The sequence below is a fragment of the Hyla sarda genome, chromosome 2 (assembly GCF_029499605.1).
Source record: "Hyla sarda isolate aHylSar1 chromosome 2, aHylSar1.hap1, whole genome shotgun sequence".
Classification (NCBI taxonomy): Eukaryota; Metazoa; Chordata; class Amphibia; order Anura; family Hylidae; genus Hyla; species Hyla sarda.
The window spans coordinates 413,221,840-413,242,338 of record NC_079190.1 but is presented as its reverse complement, the minus strand read 5'-3'; the positions used below and the strand labels follow the sequence as shown (position 1 = coordinate 413,242,338).

The 20,499-nt window shown below is 42.0% G+C and overlaps 1 protein-coding gene across 1 annotated transcript in view; it reads left to right on the top strand.

Moving 5' to 3' along the window:
• PUDP (pseudouridine 5'-phosphatase) overlaps positions 1–20,499 on the top strand; it is a 329,742-nt gene that overhangs the window by 174,444 nt on the left and 134,799 nt on the right. The window lies entirely within an intron of this gene.

Below are 20,499 nucleotides of genomic sequence, written 5' to 3'. Positions count from 1 at the left end.
AAAGAGCAGAGGACCTGGGTAGATAGGGTAAATAGCAGAGGACCTGGGCAGATAGGAAAAGGAGCAGGGACATGGGCAGATAGGGTAAAGAGCAGAGGACATGGGCAGATAGGGTAAAGAGCAGAGGACCTGGGAAGATAGGGTAAAGAGCAGAGGACCTGGGAAGATAGGGTAAAGAGCAGGGGACCTGTGCAGATAGGGAAAGGACCAGGGACATGGGCAGATAGGAAAAGGACCAGGGGCATGGGCAGATAGGAAAAGGAGCAGGGACATGGGCAGATAAGAAAAGGAGCAGGGACATGGGCAGATAGGAAAAGGAGCAGGGACATGGGCAGATAGGGTAAAGCGCAGAGGACCTGGGCAGATAGGGAAAGGAGCAGGGGACATGGGCAGATAGGAAAAGGAGCAGGGACATGGGCAGATAGGAAAAGTAGCAGGGACATGGGCAGATAGGAAAAGGAGCAGGGACATGGGCAGATAGGGTAAAGAGCAGAGGACCTGGGAAGATAGGGAAAGGAGCAGGGGGCTTGAGGAGAGATATGAAGTAAAGAAAATAATGTACATTTAAAAAAACATCAACTGTATTCATTGCAAACCTGTCGCTAATACAGGGGGATCAATTTTTTTTTTTTAAATGGGCTGCCAAGGAGTGCACTGTTATAGACTTTAAAGGGGTTAGCCACCATAAGGTGATTTTAGCACTTATCTGGCAGACAGTAATGGACATGCTTAGGAAGTATCTGTGCTTGTCTTGGAGCTAAACTAAAATAGCAAAACTGCTCTGAGTCAACCATAACACTGTGGCTATCCTTTTGTGAAATGGCTATTTCCTTTTGGAATTCTCTAACTACAATTGCCATGATTCCTTGTTTGTAAGTGTGAGGTCATTTTTTCCATCCCACACATCAGGCTGGGGAGTGAAGAGCTCTGCCACACACTTCACAGGGTTAAGACGGAGACCCGGGGTGCACTTTAATTTTTTTGCATATCCTAGACAACATGTCAAAAGTTTTTTGAAATGACAGTAACACTTTAAATAATAATTTGTATCAATGCTGTGCCCAGTATTTTAGACCTGCCCCATATGTTCCAATGTGAACATTAGATCAGGCTCTATCTAATACAAGTTACAGTTCAATGTATAATGTACTTTTCTTTCTGCAGTTTTTAAGTCTGAAGCTTACAACAAAATGATTCTTTCTAAATAATTAGAACAAAATCTGTAAAAACATCAGAGCAGAATTTCTTTGATTGGTGATGGCACAGGGGACTTGGTGAATAAGAAATGTTTAGTGGAGAAGATCTGGATATGAGTGCGGGAGTCTCGGAGGAATCTCAGAAGTACAAGTGAATATTTGACTCATAAATCAAAATTAAAGTGATCAGAAAACATTCAGCATACTTTACAGTGACAGGTTAAAACAAGTTAAATTACTTGCTAATTTTGGTTAATATTGATTTGCTGGCTTCAGACAGGAGAACTGGGAATGAATTGGATTTTGCCCTAACTGAACTTAAAGAATTAAAGAATTAAAGAATACATTTAGGGAAGGTTATTTTTATATTGTAAAACAGGACTAATGCTAATAAAAATGCAAGTTTATCTATGTGCTGTGAACTTGGGTAAGTTGAAGTGGGTTAATCATGGTCACGGCTTTGGAGCCATAGGTTAGGGTTAGTGATCAAGTCACGTGAAGTACAGATATGCAAATAGCTCTCTCAGCCACCTTTTCCATGTATTTTTCTCTTTAAAGCCAGTGTTTCACTCCAACCACTGTGGAACATGAATGGCCTGTAAGTCTCTACACATTGCATTGACATGCTCCTCAAGCAAAACCTTACCCCTTTTGGATCCACGCCTACAAGACTCTCATCAGCCAAGCCAGCACCCTGCTCTGTACTGACGAGGGGCAACCACTATGAAACAGCTGTCTGCAGATGGGTATTCTCTCCTTCTGGAGAGATTTGTGGCTTGGCATACATTCAGAAGCCCTATAGAAAATAAATAAGGCACTAGCTACGCATGCGTACTGCTGTTCCATTCATTCTAAAGACATTTGGCCTTTAGGGATAAGTGGGCATCCCAGTGGCAGACCCTACTGCTCAGAATACACCTTTCAGGCTAAAATTAGTAATGTCACCTAGGGATTAAAATGTATTTAAGGCCCCTGAAGCATCAGCTATATTCAAAGTCTACAGTTAAAAGGTTACTAAAAAGAGGGGAAAAAAAAAAAAAAAAAAAACGGGATCTCGCTCATAGTGCATTACCCAGCTGTAAGGAGCAGTAGAGTATTATGCAGTAACACTTCCCAGAATGTGTTGTGCTCAGAGCATAATATTTCCATCGGTATATCACAGAGACAGTGTCTGTCAGCAGCCCTGGAGCAGCCCAATCTCCTCTGGAGTTTTGGTAGTAAAAATAAGATGAATTTGGATGAGTAGAAAGTCTTGGATTAAAGGGGTACTCCGGTACCACAGTTTTATGGTTATCTAGCATGTTTGTAGCGAGTTTAGCACTTTTGTAATTCACATGTTATACATCTGTCCACAGCATATATGTTTTATACTGACCTCATTTCTGTGAGGGAAGTTCAGTAGTTTTCTGGTTGCTTTTTACTGTTGTCCACACCTGCGGACATGTTTGTTCACTGTTGTGGACAAGACGTCAGTGCGGCAGGCGTTGCTGTTTTTTTTTTTCCTGCAATGGTTTTGCCCCTTTTCCACATCCCTGTAATGAATATTCATTGAATTGTTGCGGGAGGATGGATGTCTCCTCCTTCTGTCAGCCTGCCCTGTGCCCGGCTCACAGTGTACTGAATACCCTGTATCAGCGCTGCGGCTGACATGTAACCCCTTCCCAGCCATGGGTACCGTGGTAATGACCTATCATGATTCCCCCTGTGGGCGCACGGTGCCCATGGTGGGGGAATTAGTAACATGTCAGCTGCAGTGCTATCATGATTCCCCTCGCTGCGCACTGTCAGCTTCTCACCCCGCAGTCCCCACATTAGGGAATGAATGAATTGTTATCCACAGCGTGCTGTCCCTACATCAGGGAACTAATCATATGTGACCCGCAGGGAACTTCTCTCCTCCCCCCCCCCCCAATGAATTGTCATCCGCAGTGTGCTGTCCCTGCATGAGGATCGCAGCGGAGGACCGTGAGGCCATTACCGTAGCAATGGGGGAACGCAGCAGCGCCCGTGGGTCACATATGATTAGTTCCCTAATGTGCGGACAGCACGCTGCTGATGACAAGTTATTGGGGGGGAGGAAAAAGAGAGCAGCGCCCGTGGGTCACATATGATTAGTTCCCCCAGCTAACAATTCATTCATTCCCTGATGTGGGTGGGGAAAGGGAGTGCTAAAGGGGAAAGAAAAAAAAATGCCGCCCACAAACAGGGCTGGGTAGCAACACAAAACAAGTTGGGCAGGGCACTGAAAGACGTGACAGGCTACAAGGCATGTTGGGAGCTGTAGTTTCTATAACAAAGGCAAAATGGAAATAGATGCTACACTACATGGACACACTTGTGCAAAGAAAGGAAAAGAAAGACAAACAAAGAGCAAGCACGAGACCAGAGATAAGAAGAAAACTCACCTGCAAGGGTAAGTAGAAACTGAAAAAACACATTGGCCACCAGAGTACCACTTTAAGTAGTGTCACTTCTCCAACATTAAAATGTGTTTATAGGAATGGTTACATAAAATTGCAAGTATTAGCACATCCAACACGTTTTGAGTTCATACAGAACTCTTTCTCAAGTGTGAGCAGGCACTTGACAAAGAGTTCAGTATGAACTAAAACAGCACATTACATTTTGATGTTGGAGAAGCGACACTACTAGAATCAAGATTTTCTACTCGTCCAAATTCATCTTACAATCAAAAAGTGACATTTTTGTGAGAGTTTCTCAAATAATAACATCATTGTGAAGCATCTAAGAAGTAGTTCGAACTACAGGTACGTACACCTGTGATGGAGATATGGTGGATGAGGGGTACAATTTCCTAGACAAACATAATTGAACAATTTGAGATGCTTTGTTTACATTCATCTCCTACTTGACTGTGTGCATTTCCCATTGTCACATTGAAATTTTTAGTAGGAATCATTGCTGGGGCTACCTACTAAATATAAGGAAATTATAAAGGAAGTGGAAAAAAAACATGAACATGACTAGACTCTACGTCCTTGACAAGTGTATATAGCTATTAAAGCTTGACAGTGCTGCTCTGAAACTACAGGTCCCATGAGCCCACTGTTATCTTTTCCTCCCCTTGACATTAATGTAAACGATAGACTTGGTGGCACACAAGATGGCACATTTCCATGGAAATAACTGATAGAAATTAAAGACATGAGATCTGTGTATGCCTCAGCAAGCAGTGGCAGACAGAAATAATGGTGTAGAAACAAGAGGACTTCAAGAAAGAAGAATGTTTTGCTGATCACGTCATTAAGGTTTAACTTCTTACATACATGTACTGTATATATTATAATTTGTTTATTTTTGTAACTTTGCGGTTTGTTCATATATTTCCTAGTTGTATGGACATTATAAAAAAGACTAATAAACATTTTTTAAGTACACAAAGCAAAGTATTTCCCACCCCTTCGGGATTAGGGTTTAGCGACTAAGTAATAAAGTAAAGTATATTAGGTAACATGAAATACAACCCCTTTAATAGAGCTGTTGAAAGTATTTATTGTAAATGTTTTTAGTATACTTGACTTTGTACTTGATGATCCCCAATGGCATACTCAACCTGTACTGCCAAGTGTTCCAGCTCCATTGTCTAACCACAGAAGTGTGGCCTGATGTAAACTATGCCATCGACACATCAGCATATTTCTGGATTTAATGTCAATAAAATAAAAACCTTCACATAGGCTTTTTATTTATTCATGGTGTCCTGCGATCCATGTGAATGTAAATGTAGCAAGACATCTAAACGACAAAGATGAGCAGAAGAATAGAGATGTGCATCCTGCCAGATCTGCTGGTTAGGTCACAATGTCACCTTTAGGTTTCTAATGTATGAATCAGCTCAGCGTGACAGTGTAAAAAGCCGACACATAAGAAAACAAAAATGTGTACATCTATCTAGTATATATTAATACATACCTTCTTATTTAGTTATTAAAAATAACATGAGAAAAAACGACCACACCAAAGTGTCATTTTCTCCTAGATGAAGTAAGAGCCAACTAGAATTGGGGGTTCAATGCTTCTTTTCTACATGAAAACTATTCTGACAACACCAAAGAAAGAAAACTGGAGTATATATACCATAAAATCAAAATGTCTTTATTGATACAAATATAAAATACACTTCATAAGGACGAGATGAACAATAGCACAATTCCTGGACTGCTGCCGAGGTACAATAGTAATCATATATCATATAGCCTTGCGCACTAATACCATGAATCAAATAATATCCAAAAATTGTCCAATAGATCACACATAGATAACAACACTAGGCTAGAAAATATCAATATGCATATAACAGAGAAGAGGCTAATATAGTGTCAGAATCAGAAACTCTAAGGTGCAACCTGCATGCCACTGTGAAATAACGAGTCCTGCTGCAACAAACCTGTCTCTTATGTGCAAAGAAGCAATATGTAAACACAATGGAAAAAGGTGTCTAGTGCTGTAAAGTGTATCTCTGGTAAAGTGCCTACTGCTTACCCATGTTTGGTCAGCGTACCAGTTGTCAGCCCGGGCCTGCGCTCTCCGAAGCACGCAACGGAAGTGGGGCAGTGTGGAGCGGGACTCGACTCCGTGCCTGCGCCAATAGAGTCGCAATCCTGTGACAGCAACTTCCAGTTCACCGGATATAAAAACTCCATCCCAATAACAAAGAATAGACGGCGGCTCCTTGAGAAAGTGTGATACGAAACGGCATTGGGGTGCCGAGGTACGCTGACCAAACATGGGTAAGCACTAGGCACTTTACTAGAAATACACTTTACAGCACTAGACACCTTTTTCCATTGTGTTTACATATTGCTTCTTTGCACATAAGAGACAGGTTTGTTGCAGCAGGACTCGTTATTTCACAGTGGCATGCAGGTTGCACCTTAGAGTTTCTGATTCTGACACTATATTAGCCTCTTCTCTGTTATATGCATATTGATATTTTCTAGCCTAGTGTTGTTTTCTGTTATGTGTGATCTATTGGACAATTTTTGGATATTATTTTATTCATGGTATTAGTGCGCAAGGCTATATGATATTGTACCTCGGCAGCAGTCCAGGAATTGTGCTATTGTTCATCTCGTCCTTATGTAGTGTACAGTGACCCCCGACCTACGATGGCCCCGACATACGATAATTTCAACATGCGATGGCCTGTTGATGGCATCGCATCACATGTTGAAGGCAGCATCAACATACGATGCTTTTGTATGTCGGGGCCATCGCATAAACGGCTATCCGGCAGCGCTGACTGTTTCAGCTGCTGCCGGATAGCCGTTTATGGTGCCATGTGTGATCAGGTGATGGTCTCTTACCTGTTCTCGGGGCTCCGGAGCGTCCTCTTCGGGATCCCCTCCATCGCCGGCGCTCTCCATCATCGTCATCACGTCGCCTCGCACGCCATCCCGTCATCCAATAGGAGCGGCGTGCGTAGTGACGTGATGACGGCGACGTGAGAGTGACCATCCTGGGCAGCAGAGACGTTCCGGAGTGGTGGGGACACCACGGGGATGCGGCGACAGCGATGGAGCGCAACATCCAGGGCAGCGGTGACGGGTCCGGAGCAGCGGGTACAGGTGAGTACAACTTCCTATTCTTTACATTGCACGGATCCCTCAACATACGATGGTTTCAACAAACGATGGTTAATTTGGAACGGATTACCACCGTATGTTGAGGGACCACTGTATTTTATATTTGGATCAATTAAGACATTTAGATTTTATATGGTATATATACTCCAGTTTTCTTTCTTTGGTGTTGTTATAATTAAGGGAGTGACCATTATATATTGCAGGATCATGATAGACACCTATTATATAAGATGATACATAGACTAAAAGGGTGTCAATTTGGGTTCTTGTTTTGCATATGAAAACTATTCTGCATATTGATCACTGGTGGTCTTTGGCTTTGTGGTATACATTTATGGCAATTTTTAGATGTATCTAAAGAGGCACTTTGGTGTGGATGCTTATTTCATTTTTAACATTTTTTATATTGCATTTTATTACCTAAATAAAAATGTACTTTGTAATTTACAGCAGGTGTATCACAAAGGTATATATATATATATCGTGCTTACTGAACATTTTGTTGTTTGTTAGTAATTAACCCATTGACTGGTTCATAAATGTAATAGGTCTGTAAAACAGCTGCACAAATGCTGGCAATCTAATTCAATATGTAAACCAATATCTAACAATTTTTATCTGAATTACAGCAGGCCACAGGGGTCTGTATTCAGCAGCAAATAATGAGCCAAAAAAGCATAGTTTATATGAATAAATCCTTACAGTGTAGCTATGATGGTTAAAGGGGTTATCCACCATAAGGCTATTTTAGTACGTACCTGGCAAACAGTAATGGACATGGTTAGGAAGGATCTGCGCTTGTCTTGGGGCTAAATGGCTATGTGGGGAGATTACCATAACACTGTAGCTAGCTTTTTGTGAACTGGTATTTCCTGTTTCTGTTTTCTTTTTTTGACTACAAATCCCATAATTCCATTTACTTCCCTCCAACACATCAGCCACCCCACCCATTGAAATATAAATGAGCTGCATCCAGTCAAAGGACCTGTGGTTTTCAATCAGGGTGCCTACAGCTGTTGCATTAGTTGCAGATTGATCTCTCTCCCACCAAGCGATTGCTCCACCCATTGAAGCAGACAGGCTCCCGGTCATCAGCTGACTAGTGAGTATGTATAGAAAGTGGCACGTTACAATAAAAGAGCACAAGCACATGACCATAACTCTGATAAGGCTACAAGCACCTATGTTGATGGTTATTAAAGTTATACCAAGTTATACCAAGATTAAAAGTTGGCACCTGTCCACAAGATACTGTAAGTAATAACTGGCTGAATGGTGTCCAACTGCTGTTACCCCACAGAGGTCCCTGCTGAATAGTATAGCAGAGAGCATGGTCAGTGACCACATGAATCACTGTCTATGGGGTTTTTAGACTTAGCCAAAAGTTGTACTGCAATTGTTAGAAGTCATATAGAGAGTCAGTAGAACAGTGTTTGACCAGGTACGCTGTTGCACTGAACATCTTTATGATTGATTGGCTCTCTGTGCGCACAACCTAGACAGTCCCAAAGAGCTGTAGGGAAATGTTCTTAGCGCACACTTCTCCTGGCTTGCTCTAGCAATCGGTCGGGGTCTGAACACTATGACATTTCAAATGATTTATAAATTGACATTTAAAAATCACAAATATAGGGACACATTCGTATGATATAGAAACCTACAGTGAAAATGCAACATGTGTGGCAATAAATAATACTGCACATAAAACAGTGTATAGAAGTAAATAGTTATGTACAATATATCATTAATGATAAATGACTATAATTGTTATTGAACCCACAAAAATCACAATTATGTCACCACAATTTCCATAGTCAAATACATGACACGTAAAATAATGTTCTCTGACCAAATATCCTCTAATTGAAAATTTGCTTCCTTGCCCATGCAAAACTTTTCTATTTCTGTCTATTAATTAGTCGTCCTAACCAACAGGCATGCTCAGCTGCATAGAATTAACAAGGTCAAGCGTTTATATTCATACCTTCATAACATCAGACCTTTACACCATTAATATTTGTTAAATTGCTACTTTCTATGTCGGTTAATGGTCAGTATAATTATGTATAGCTTGAGATCCCAAGATTTGGAGTCACAAGGGCTACAATGAATTCTTTAGTGCAGTAATAATACCCATTAATGTAATATGTCTTCCATTTAAAATTGTATAGCGTTTATTAGTGTTCATCTACTTCAAGAATAATGGGAAGTGTCAAGTTTTCACAAATGTCAATTTAAGGTGTTTTCTATTGTAGTTTTATCCCTTATATGTGATGTGCACAGTTTTTCATTATATTCATGAATAACCCACTGTTGTACATTCATTATTAGACATTACTGAATTAATGTTTTTTCACCTGTTAAGAGTATTTTTTAATTCAACTTGTAGGGCACGTCAAGTTGAATACTTTTGCAAATTCATTTATTCAGAAAATGTGCTTCCTCTCCCTAATATTCCTGCTCTTTTCTCCCCTTGTTGACAGCTCATTGGCTAGGTTACAGACCACCACCCCACTCTAGCAGCAGTGGTCAGGGTTAGTATGTGTAAGTTAAAATATGTACGTTGCGATGGGAATACCTCTTTAATACCTCTTGGAATGCCAAAATTATTCTCCTTTCTGACCATCCTTAGAAATGCTTGGTTTTCTTTAACAGAATACAGGCTGCTTGTAAAACTGCAGCCTTCATACTCCTGATGAGTACCTAGGGTATCAGTGTATAGTAAAAATCTTTACTCTGCCGAAAAACATCTTATCCCCTATCCAAAGGATAGGGGATAAGATGTCCGATTTCTGTCGCGGCAACCCTTTCATCCGTGCACAGAGTGAACTCCACTCTGTGCTGAATGACTGTCGGCTACAGCCGCCACACCCCCTTTATTCATGTCTATGGGAGGAGGAGTGATGCCTACATATTAGCCGTCATGCTCCTCCCATAGACACTAATGGAGGGAGCGTGGTATGACGTCACAAAGGCGGAAACTCCAAGCTTCCGACACCCAGCTGTCAGCCCGGAGACCGTGGGGGTCTCTAGCGGTGGGACCCCCACGATCAGACATCCTATCCTTTGGATAGGGGATAAGAAGTTTACAGTGAAGTACCCCTTTAACCCTCTTTTAACCCCTTAAGGACTGAGCCCTTTTTCACCTTAAGGACTGAGCCCTTCTGACCACCGTCACTTTAAGCGTTAATAACTCTAAAACGCTTTTACCGAATATTCTGATTCTGAGATTGTTTTCGGCGTTACTTGCATCCTTTCTTGGTGAAAAATCACAAAATTTCATGAAAATTTTGAAAATTTTGCACTTTTCTAACTTTGAAACTCTCTGCTTGTAAGAAAAAGGGATATTCCCAAAATTTTTTATTTTTATTCACATATACAATATGTCCACTTTATGTTGGCATCATAAAATGGACATATTTTTACTTTTTGAAAAAATTAGAGGGCTTCAAAGTAGAGCAGCAATTTTCAAAAATGTCATGAAATTTGCAAAATCTGAAGGGACAGATGTTACAGAACTACAACTCCCAGCATGCCTGGGCGGTCTAGGTATGCTGAGAGTTATACAATACAGGAATATGGGTGCACTACTGTGGTAGATGTATACAATGACATTGGCTATCCCTCAACACTGATGTTAAAATTGAGACATTTGCCAGTATATCCTTGTATGAAGGACATACCAGAGCCCGCACACCATCGCCAAGGTTTCTCAAAATGGCACGGGACCTAACATTAATCCTACCTGTGCGTGATAAGCAAAACAGGGGCTAGTGGGCAATTACGGCAGCATTCGGTCGACTCACAAGCTCCTCCCAGGTACCCTCCAGCGTGACTGAGCACACATGCAATGGGAGGAGGGAGGCAAGCTGCAAGCCCCACCTGAGTTGGCTAATATAGGTGCATGGCCTCACAGGTGCTACCCTAATGCTGCCTTGAAGATATTCAAGGCGCATAAACTATGGAGTTTACACACCTCCAAGTATAAAATTTAAACAAACGACAAAAAACGTGGTCTCAAATGGCTGGAGGTGCTCAACCCCAAATGCGGTTGTGCATTTTTGCTGGGGGAGCAGATCCTGCCCTTGTAGTCCGTTGCTAGGGGCGATCCCCAGCATAAAAATGCATACAATGGAGGATGCCTGCAGTGGACTACAAGTGCCACAATAGAATCCTACACCAGATAGACGGTGAGGATGTGTAACAATTAGAATAATACAATACAGGAATTTAGGTGCACTACTGTGGTAGATATATACAATGACATTGGCTATCCCTCAACACTGATGTTAAAATTGAGACATTCGCCAGTATATCCTTGTATGAAGGACATACCAGAGCCCGCACACCAACGCCAAGGTTTCTCAAATGGCACGGGACCTAACCCTAACCAACCTGTGCGTGATAAGCAAAACAGGGGCCAGTAAACAGTGGTCACCAAACTGTGACCCTCCAGATGTTGCAAAACTACAACTCCCAGCATGCCCAGACAGCTTTTGGCTGTCTGGGCATGCTGGGAGTTGCAGTCCGGCCTTCCTAGTGGTTACCACAGTAAAGATCACTTTATTTTCACTTTCATTTCTCCCCCCCACCGTCGATTCCCTACCTGAGCCATGATCTCCGCTGGATGTCTGCGATGATCGCCGGGCCCCACGCATCTTCTCCTCAGGTACAGGCCTCCATCTTCTCCCCCCCGCTCTGCCCGACATCTAGGGGTGGGCAGAACGGGGGGTTTCCATGGCAACCCCCTGTCCTGCGCTGCCATTGGTCAGAACTCAGTTCTGACTAATGGCAGGGGATAGGAGGAGATCGCAGCACTGCGACCTCACTCCTATCCCTTAGGATGATGGGGGCTGTCACTGACAACTCCGATTATCCCTATTTTCCAGGTGATCGGGTCACCAGAGACCCGATCAGCCCGTAATTGGAGAAAATCGCATGTCTGAATTGACATGCGGTTTTCTCCGATTGCCGACATGGGGGGGGTCTCAGGACCCCCCTCGGCGATGTGCCGGGATTCCTGCTGAATGATTTCAGCAGGCACCCTGATCCGGTCCCCAACCGGCTGGGCGTATCCATACGCCCTTAGTCCTTAAGGACTTTAAAACGGGGGCGTATGGATACTTAACAGGTTAATGAACAGTATTGAGATAAAAGTCATGGAGGTTACATGTAGCTTCCTTTGCTATTGCACGGTTCATACCTTTATGTAAGCTCTGTTGAAATCATTTTGACTAGAAATGAGAAAAATACACGTTGTTTCTGTTTTGTCAAAGAGCAAAGTTCATATTATGGAGTGATGTCAATGCGCACAAGTCAGTAGAGGTTACATGTTAATGCCTACAACGAAGTAACGATGACTATAGTAAAGCATAATTCCTTTATATTTGCCAAATAAATGTGCAACCATGAAGTTGTCAGGTTACATCATGCTTAGGTAATGGAGCAAGAGCTTCACTTTGCATGTGACAATGAATTTCCGTGCAGATAGCAATGATGACTGTATATTTACGGTCATAAAATGCCGTCACAACAAGTAGATAGATTGTTTCAGTCTGTTATTCAGCCATTAGCCTTAATACACGGTTCTGTGCAAATAAAGTCCATTGTGGAAAGCATACTGAAAGTTTAGTGTTTTCTAGATACATTAAAGGAAGGGGAATGATTGTATAGTTTTCTAGATCTACTGGAACGATCAATATTGAAATCTCTACAATGAACGCATTATTTAACCATGCACCGCCTGTGGAATTATACCAAGCAGGTAATGAAAACCATTATATCCTTGTCATCAAGACCATAATGACTGTTAAGTAGCACATTTTGTCTTTATTTCAGCAAAATTGTCATTTTAACCTTTAGATTAGGAGAATTACATTACAGCACCATCTGTCTGAGCATCATTACTATGTAGTCTTAAACAAATCAAACAAGTTAATAAAAACAGATTACATAGCAATGAAACATATTTTAGGATTACAAATTTATTCATAACATTGCATGGATCTTTTTATATGCTACGAATAAAAAGTTACTGTTCAGTATACTGTGTGTCAAGAAAGCATACTTGTCTTGTAATTCTCCTAAAGCTCTGTAATGCAATATGTTGTGTTGTTTAGGTGGCAGTATGTTAGGCTCTTCACTCATAGAGGATATTTACATCTCACCTAATATAGCTGTTGTAGGAAATACAAATTGTGTTCCCAATGAAATAACTCAAGGGCTGGTCTTTCCACTCAAGGGCTGGTCTTTCCACTCAAGGGCTGGTCTTTCCACTCAAGGGCTGGTCTTTCCACTCAAGGGCTGGTCTTTCTCTCAAGGGCTGGTCTTTCCACTCAAGGGCTGGTCTTGCAGGACTCCTGCTAATGGGAACAGTGTTCCTGCTGTGAAAAAAGTGCAGGAACTTCGTTCCCACGCGTCCCTGCAGAACTTGAGCCCTGAGTATCAGCCACGAAACCTCATAACTCGTTCTAATATTTTATAGAGTTTCAGAATTGCACATAGGGGGTTATTTATCAATTTTGCCTGTTGACAGTTTCTTTTTACCCTTTGTTTTTTCACTTTGGTTTTCGTGGACATGCACCAAATTTATCATTTGGTGCAAGTTGTTAGTAATTTTTGCTCAAATGTTGAAATCAGCTGTTCACAGCGCCTTTTACACAGAACTTAACACCACAGAGGACAGCGTATTTTACCCTGTAGAGCAGCCATTTCGGAGTCCCTCCTGCAGTATATCAGCAAGTGACGAGTTATTTTCTTTTGTGGGGTTTATAGTCACCATGTGAAATGGATTTTATTTTCAACTTGAGTATTTTTTTTTTTTTTTGTTTCTTTAGTGTTTATTTTTAACAGGATACAAAATGAGTGCTGTCTCATGTTTTCCCAGGTTGCAGTGCAGCCCGAGACATTACATGATAAGTCAGGTGTTGAAAGGCACCTGTCTGCTTCAATGGGTGGAGCGACTGCGGGGTGGGAAGGAGATATTATTCTCGACAGGGCTGTAGGGAATTGTAGTTTCAAGAACAGCAAGCATGGAAGGGAACCTAGCACCTACATGTGCTGTTATGGTGGAGGGGTGGGGAGTGACCTCACACTTACAAATAAGGGATACTGGGACTTGTAGTTGGACGGAGGGAACTCCAACAGGAAATAGCCATTTCACAAAAAGAAATTAGCAGCGTTATGGTGGACTCACAACACTGCAATTTAGCCCCAAGACAAGCAAGGATCCTTGCTAAACATGTCCATTACTGTCTGGCAGGTAAGTACTAAAATCACAGTATGGTGGATAACCCCTTTAATATAATGTATTCCCCACAATTTTCAGTCAAGGAAGTCATCAGTTGCTGAAATTGCTTGTGGAGTAGTTGACAAGTTGTCTACAAGAGCACTTTCCTCATGTGACCACAGTTGGAGAGATTTCTTGTGACTGTTGGGTCACAGTCATGGCCACTTATGTATGGCATTCGCTATGCTTAGCCGTAACGTTGCATAACTCATCTAGGATGAGGTAGATCTCTGTCGCACTCAAAATTACTGTGCAGCTCCAGCCTAATTCAGATGCTATTTTAATGAATCTCCCGATTCTTTTACACCTCCAACCATCTTATCTGCTAATGTAATAAAGGGGAGGAAAGTCACAACTGCTTGATGAAGTTGAAGGCTCAGAGATACGCTTGTCAATTTTCAATACTATTCATCTATTGGCCCGACTGTCAGGTTCTGAATACCTTTATTGTACTGCTTGAGGATTAAATGTACTACTACAATAGTGCATGTTATTTATGTGACCAGGGACCTGAAGATGTAAGAGAACAGAGTCGTTCTTACCTACTCCACCTCCGTCTTACAAGTAGTCAATTATACTGTCTTACAAATTCTGAAAAGAAGAGGGAAAGAGACAGCGAGTATATTGTTGCATTAAAATGAATACATTAACAACTTAATACGTCTTATCCTATTGCTTTAAATGGTTCTGAATAAAGCATCTTTCATCTGTAGGCCAAGTGTTTGCTTTAAATTTCCAGATTTTTTGGTTATTCCATAATTCTGAATTTCAAGAGAATCCATGTCAGAAATCTACAAGTATTCATGCAGATTCCTGTTGCAGCTTTGCAATTTAGTACATAGAATTTACAGCGGATTGTCACAGGTTTTCTCTGCTGGTCCAACCAAGTCTCCTGGGTCTCCTTCTACTGTGGCCTCTGGTTGTTTTTGGAGTGGACACCCTTTCCCTTTACTGTTGCTCCACTTGTACAGCAGGGGCCTATGCCAGGCTTCTTAATTTTCTATAATTGTCTTCAAAGCTGTGGAATAAAAAGTATTACCACATAATACAAAAATTATAAAATAAGATTTAAAGTATTCTGTTATAATGGGTGGAGCTTCCTATTGGGCAGGGGGGACAGCAGTATATCATAGAATGGTCATTTTGGCTGCCTCGAGGGAGACATCTCACTCTTTCCAGTTGCACGTACGGTAGAGGCTTGGAGAACTGATTCTGCACAGACTTTCTGACAGCCTTTCCTAAAATGAAAAGTATAACCTTAAAAACTGCACAACTCTAGTTTATCAGTGTGTTGTCACGACACAGAGAAATCCAGGTTACTGCAATGTGAATTCTGATCTACACTGTCATCATGGGGGGTAAACACCATTATTGTTTTACTGTACAAGTCATTACAGATGTGGCAATACCTATTATGTATAGCCCCTTAAGGACTCAGCATTTTTCCGTTTCTGCATTTTCAATTTTTCCACATCACCTTCTAAAAATCATAACCCTTTCAATTTTGCACCTAAAAATCCATATGATGGCTTATTTTTTGCGCCACCAATTCTACTTTGTAATGACATCAGTCATTTAACCCCAAAATCTACAGTGAAACGGGAAAAAAAATCATTGTGCGACAAAATGGGAAAAAAAACGCCATTTTGTAAGTTTTGACTCGACCTCACAGGCTGCCGTACTTGTCAGACAGGAGGCCATCAGCTAGCCACCTGCTGCCATGGCAACCAACGGTATCTCATAATCATATTGTGGGATCGCCATTGGAGTATGGCGGGAACCCTCTCCCCCTGTCAACTCCATAGATGCAGTGATCAGGACTGATCACAGCATCTTTAGGATTAATGCTGCCGAGAACGGCGTCATCCTGGTCTTGGCAGCTGTGGCGGGACCCTAGCTGTGATTGACAGCCGGGTCCTGACGGCGGTCTTCGCAGCGCATCATGCTGTGAAGGAGATCACTAGGACGTATGCATACATCCAGTTGCGCTAACTAGCTAGCAACTTGGACGTATGCATATGTCCTAGGGCAGGTGGGGGTTAAAACCAAAAAAATAAAATAAATCAACTGGTGCCAGAAAGTTAAACAGATTTGTAAATTACTTATGTTTAAAAATCTTAATCCTTCCAGTACTTATCAGCTGCTACAGAGAAACTGTCTAATTCTTTCCAGCCTGACCACAGTGCTCTCTGCTGACACCTCTGTCTGTGTCAGGAACCATCTGGAACAGAAGAGGTTTGCTATGAGGATTTGCTTCTACTCTTGACAGTTCCTGACACGGACAGAGGTGTCAGCAGAGAGCACAGTGGTTAGACTGGAAAGAACTACATAACTTCCTCTTGAGCATAAAGCAGCTGGACTGCTGGAAGGTACTGGAAGGATTAAGATTGCTAAATAGAAGTAATTTATAAATCTGTATAACTTTCTTGTCCACCAGAGTACTCCTTTAAGCATACCTGGTGCGTGCTTTTCTCCTCAGTTTGGTTTGTTTATGGCACAATGCTCATTATCGTAAACATTACATCAATACATATCAGTTAGTTAGAACTAAAATGCATTCAAGTATTCTATTGCATCCATTCTTTATGGTTTTGAAGATTTCTGCTTGGAGACAACTTTTGGGAGGATTTTGTTTTTATACAGTGCATTTACGGTAAAATTGTTTTATTCTAAAACAAAACAGGGGAGAAAAAAGTTGCACCAACACAAATCACTGGTCATTAATCAGGGCAGGCTGCACGAGGGGTACGGTCTGGTCACACAGCGCAAAACAATTGCTGGTGGCAAACTGCAAAGGCGCTCCTCCACCTAAAAAAAACCAAATAAAACACTGAACAGTAAGAAAAATGCTGAACAGTAATACAATACTGGTCAGCGGTCAGTGCAGACTGCACACGGTTACAGTCGGACCAGACAGCACAAACATGGCTGCTGGTGTCACAGACCTAAAAAAAAATGTGCTACAGATAAAAATAAAAGTTATACCCCCAAATAATCCTACATGCCTAAAAAAAGCTGATTGGTGGTACTACACTGATTAGCAATGGGGAATGGCGATTTACTAACAGTGGCCATTTGCTCTTTTATAATGAAAAGGGTTCCCCCACAAAGTTTGTGAAAAAGAAAAGTTATAAAAATGTATATGTCTGCACCCCAAAAAAAGTCTGGGGGCATGCTTCAGTACCCCTACCTTGCTCTGCCTGTTTTACACTGTCTCTAACTAATTAGGATGCCAGATGGCAGATAATGACACAGGATTGAGCACAAAGGGGGCACAGTACACACTGAGTGCTCGGTCTCCCCCCCCCACTTACCTTCTTCCAGGTGCGAGTGGGCAGAGCTCAACAAGCCGGTTGGACCCACCAATGACAGCCATTCTAAAGGTGACATCACTGCCACATCCCACCTAAAGGACAAGAGTGATTGTGCTGACTTGGGCCACCATAGACAGAGCTAGATTCTTCCAGAAACAGCACCACACTTGTCCTCAGGTTATGTGTGGTATTACTACTACTACTTTAATGGAACTGAGCTGCACTACCACACAGAACCTGTTCTGATTTTCTAATCCTGGATAATCCCTTTATAAAATATATGTCATTGACACAAAGTATATTAGAAAATCATACAACTGTACAATTATACAATTATGCCTTTGCAACCATTTTACTTTCTTCAAAACATCTAAAATGAAGAATAAAAAAAAAAAAAAAAATATATATATATATATATATATATATATATATATTAGGGATCTACCGATTATCGGTATGGCCGATGATTTTGGGCATTATCGGTATTGGCAATTACCTTGCCGATAAGCCGATAATGCCCCTCCGCCCCCACCGCACCGCGATCGCCCCGACCCGCCGCACCGCGTCGCACCCCCCACCGTAGTGCTGGGCGGTATACTGGTATGAACCGGATACCGTTTTTTTTTTCTCCCACGGTATGGATTTTTGCCCATACCGCTATACCGGTCAGGCCCCTCCCCCACCTTCCGAGTCAATAAAAAAAATTAAACTTACCCGTAATGGGGGTGGTCCGGGCCATCCATCCGTCTTGTAGTGTCCGGCAGCATTCCGGGTGGAGGGTGAACCGGTCCGGGCTGTCCTTCTCCGGGGGTCCTCTTATCCACTCCGGGCAGGCTCCGGCCTAGTACGCTGCATAGACGCCGCTACACCGTGACGTCAGGTGCATCGCTGCGCAGCTGCGTCTATGCAGCGTTATTAGGCCGGAGCCTGCCCGGAGTGGAGAAGAGGACCCCCGGAGAAGGACAGCCCGGACCGGTTCACCCTCCACCCGGAATGCCGCCGGACACTACAGGAAGGATTGATGGCCCGGACCACCCTCCCCGGACGGTCTCTGCAGCAACTGGGAAGGTAAGTCAGGGTTCTGGGATGGACAGGGGTCTGTATAATATACTATACTTACAGTAGGCCCTCAAGCTGTTGAAGCCCTCCAGCTGTTTCAAAACTACAACTCCCAGCATGCTGGGAGTAGTAGTTTTGCAACAGCTGGAGGCACCCCTAGGCGCGGTGCGGCGCGGCGGGGGGAGCGGTGGCAGTGATAGGTCTCAGGACCCCCGGACAGGCAGGGGGAGAGAAGCGGGTGGCAGCGGCGGCCTATGGCACCGCAAAAGCCACTGCAGTGCATTGATTTAAAGCGCCCGCTTTAAATCAATGATCTGCAGCGGTGTAGCGGGGGGATAAATAGCCGATAACTTATACCGGAATATCGGTATAAGTTATCGGCCCTAACCTCCACCGATTATCGGTATCGGCTCTAAAAAAACGATATCGATCGATCGCTAATATATATATATATATATATATATATATATATATATATATATAAATAACTATTGTATTCAGAATTTTCCATTCATCAGGTAGGGTACTACAAGGGAAGTCTGACCTACCAGTCATATTGCAATCGCTTTCTGCTAAAGTGAGAAAAAAGTTATATAAAAAAAAGTAAGGGACATATAGAGTATGACTGCAGGGTTGCAGGCCCATTGGTGCTCTTTTTACTATAAGTCTGCCTAGTACAGTAGCTGTATGTAATTTTTTATTTGACTATTTTTCATTTTAGTATTTAAGTATTTTTTCTTTTTTTTTTCTTTTTAGATTTGTTGGAACAATAAATAAAATTGGTTACGATCGTGGACATAGCTTTTAAACCTTATTTACTTTATCTTGAAAACTCCTTTACTGCTGAAATGCAGAGCTAGTGGTTCTTGTGCATATAATGTGCAGTTATGGTCAAAGTAATGTTTAATGTATTATTCAGGCATTTGTTACCGACATAAAGAAGGATATAGACATTCCGGTTATGCTTCCTTTCTGTATTATGTAGTCTAACTGTGGCAAAGATTATTACAGCATTGTGAACAGCCCTGAGCTAAATTACAAGGGCATCAACTTTTAAAGGGGTACTCTGGTGGGAAAAAAAAATGTTGTTTGTTAATCAACTGGTGCCAGAAAGTTAAACAGATTTGTAAATTACTTCTATTAAAAAATATTTATCCTTCCAGTACTTATTAGCAGCTGTATATTACAGAGAAAGTTCCTTTCTTTTTGGAAAACTGGAGTAATAGGAATCCGGCACCTGCAGGACTAGGACAGTAGGTAGGAACGAGGGATGGTGTCGGTGCAGATGAGGTACAGGTGTGGATATCGGTGGTGCAAATCAAGCAAGCAACGAAGTAAGGTAAAAAAAAGAGTCCAAAAAAGATTGCACTCACCATCCACGGCCTTTATTCACAAAAGTGTAGGGATACAAAGGCAGAGGCAGGGGCACATCGAGACAAGTTTTTTCGCGCTAGTTTGCGCTTCTTCAAGCTGGAGTGAGGAAGTGCAAACTAGCGCAAAACAACTTGCCCCAGTGTGCCCCTGCCTCTGCCCTTGTATGCCTACACTCTTGTGAATAAAGCCTGTGGATGGTGAGTGCAATCTTGTTCGGACTCTTTTTTTTACCTTCCTTTCTTTTTGGATTTTTTTTTTTTCTGTCCACAGTGCTCTCTGTCCGTACCCCTCTGTATCAGAAACTGTCCAGAGCAGGTTAGGTTTGCTATGAAGATTTGCTCCTGCTCTTGACAGTTCCTGAAGCAGAAGTGTCAGCAGAGAGCACTGTAGACAGAAAAAAAAATCCAAAAAGAAAGGAACTTTCTCTGTAATAATACTGGAAGGATAAAGATTTTTTTTTAATAGGAATAATTTACAAATCTGTTTAACTTTCTGGCACCAGTTGATTAAAAAAAATGTTTTCTACCGGAGTACCCCTTTAACAGAATATCTGTCTGAGCGCTGGATCATGCTCTATACGGTATAATAAGATTATCAGTCATGAAGGACATGGGATTTGATACTTACACCAGTCATTGGTTTGAGTGCAATGTGATATCATG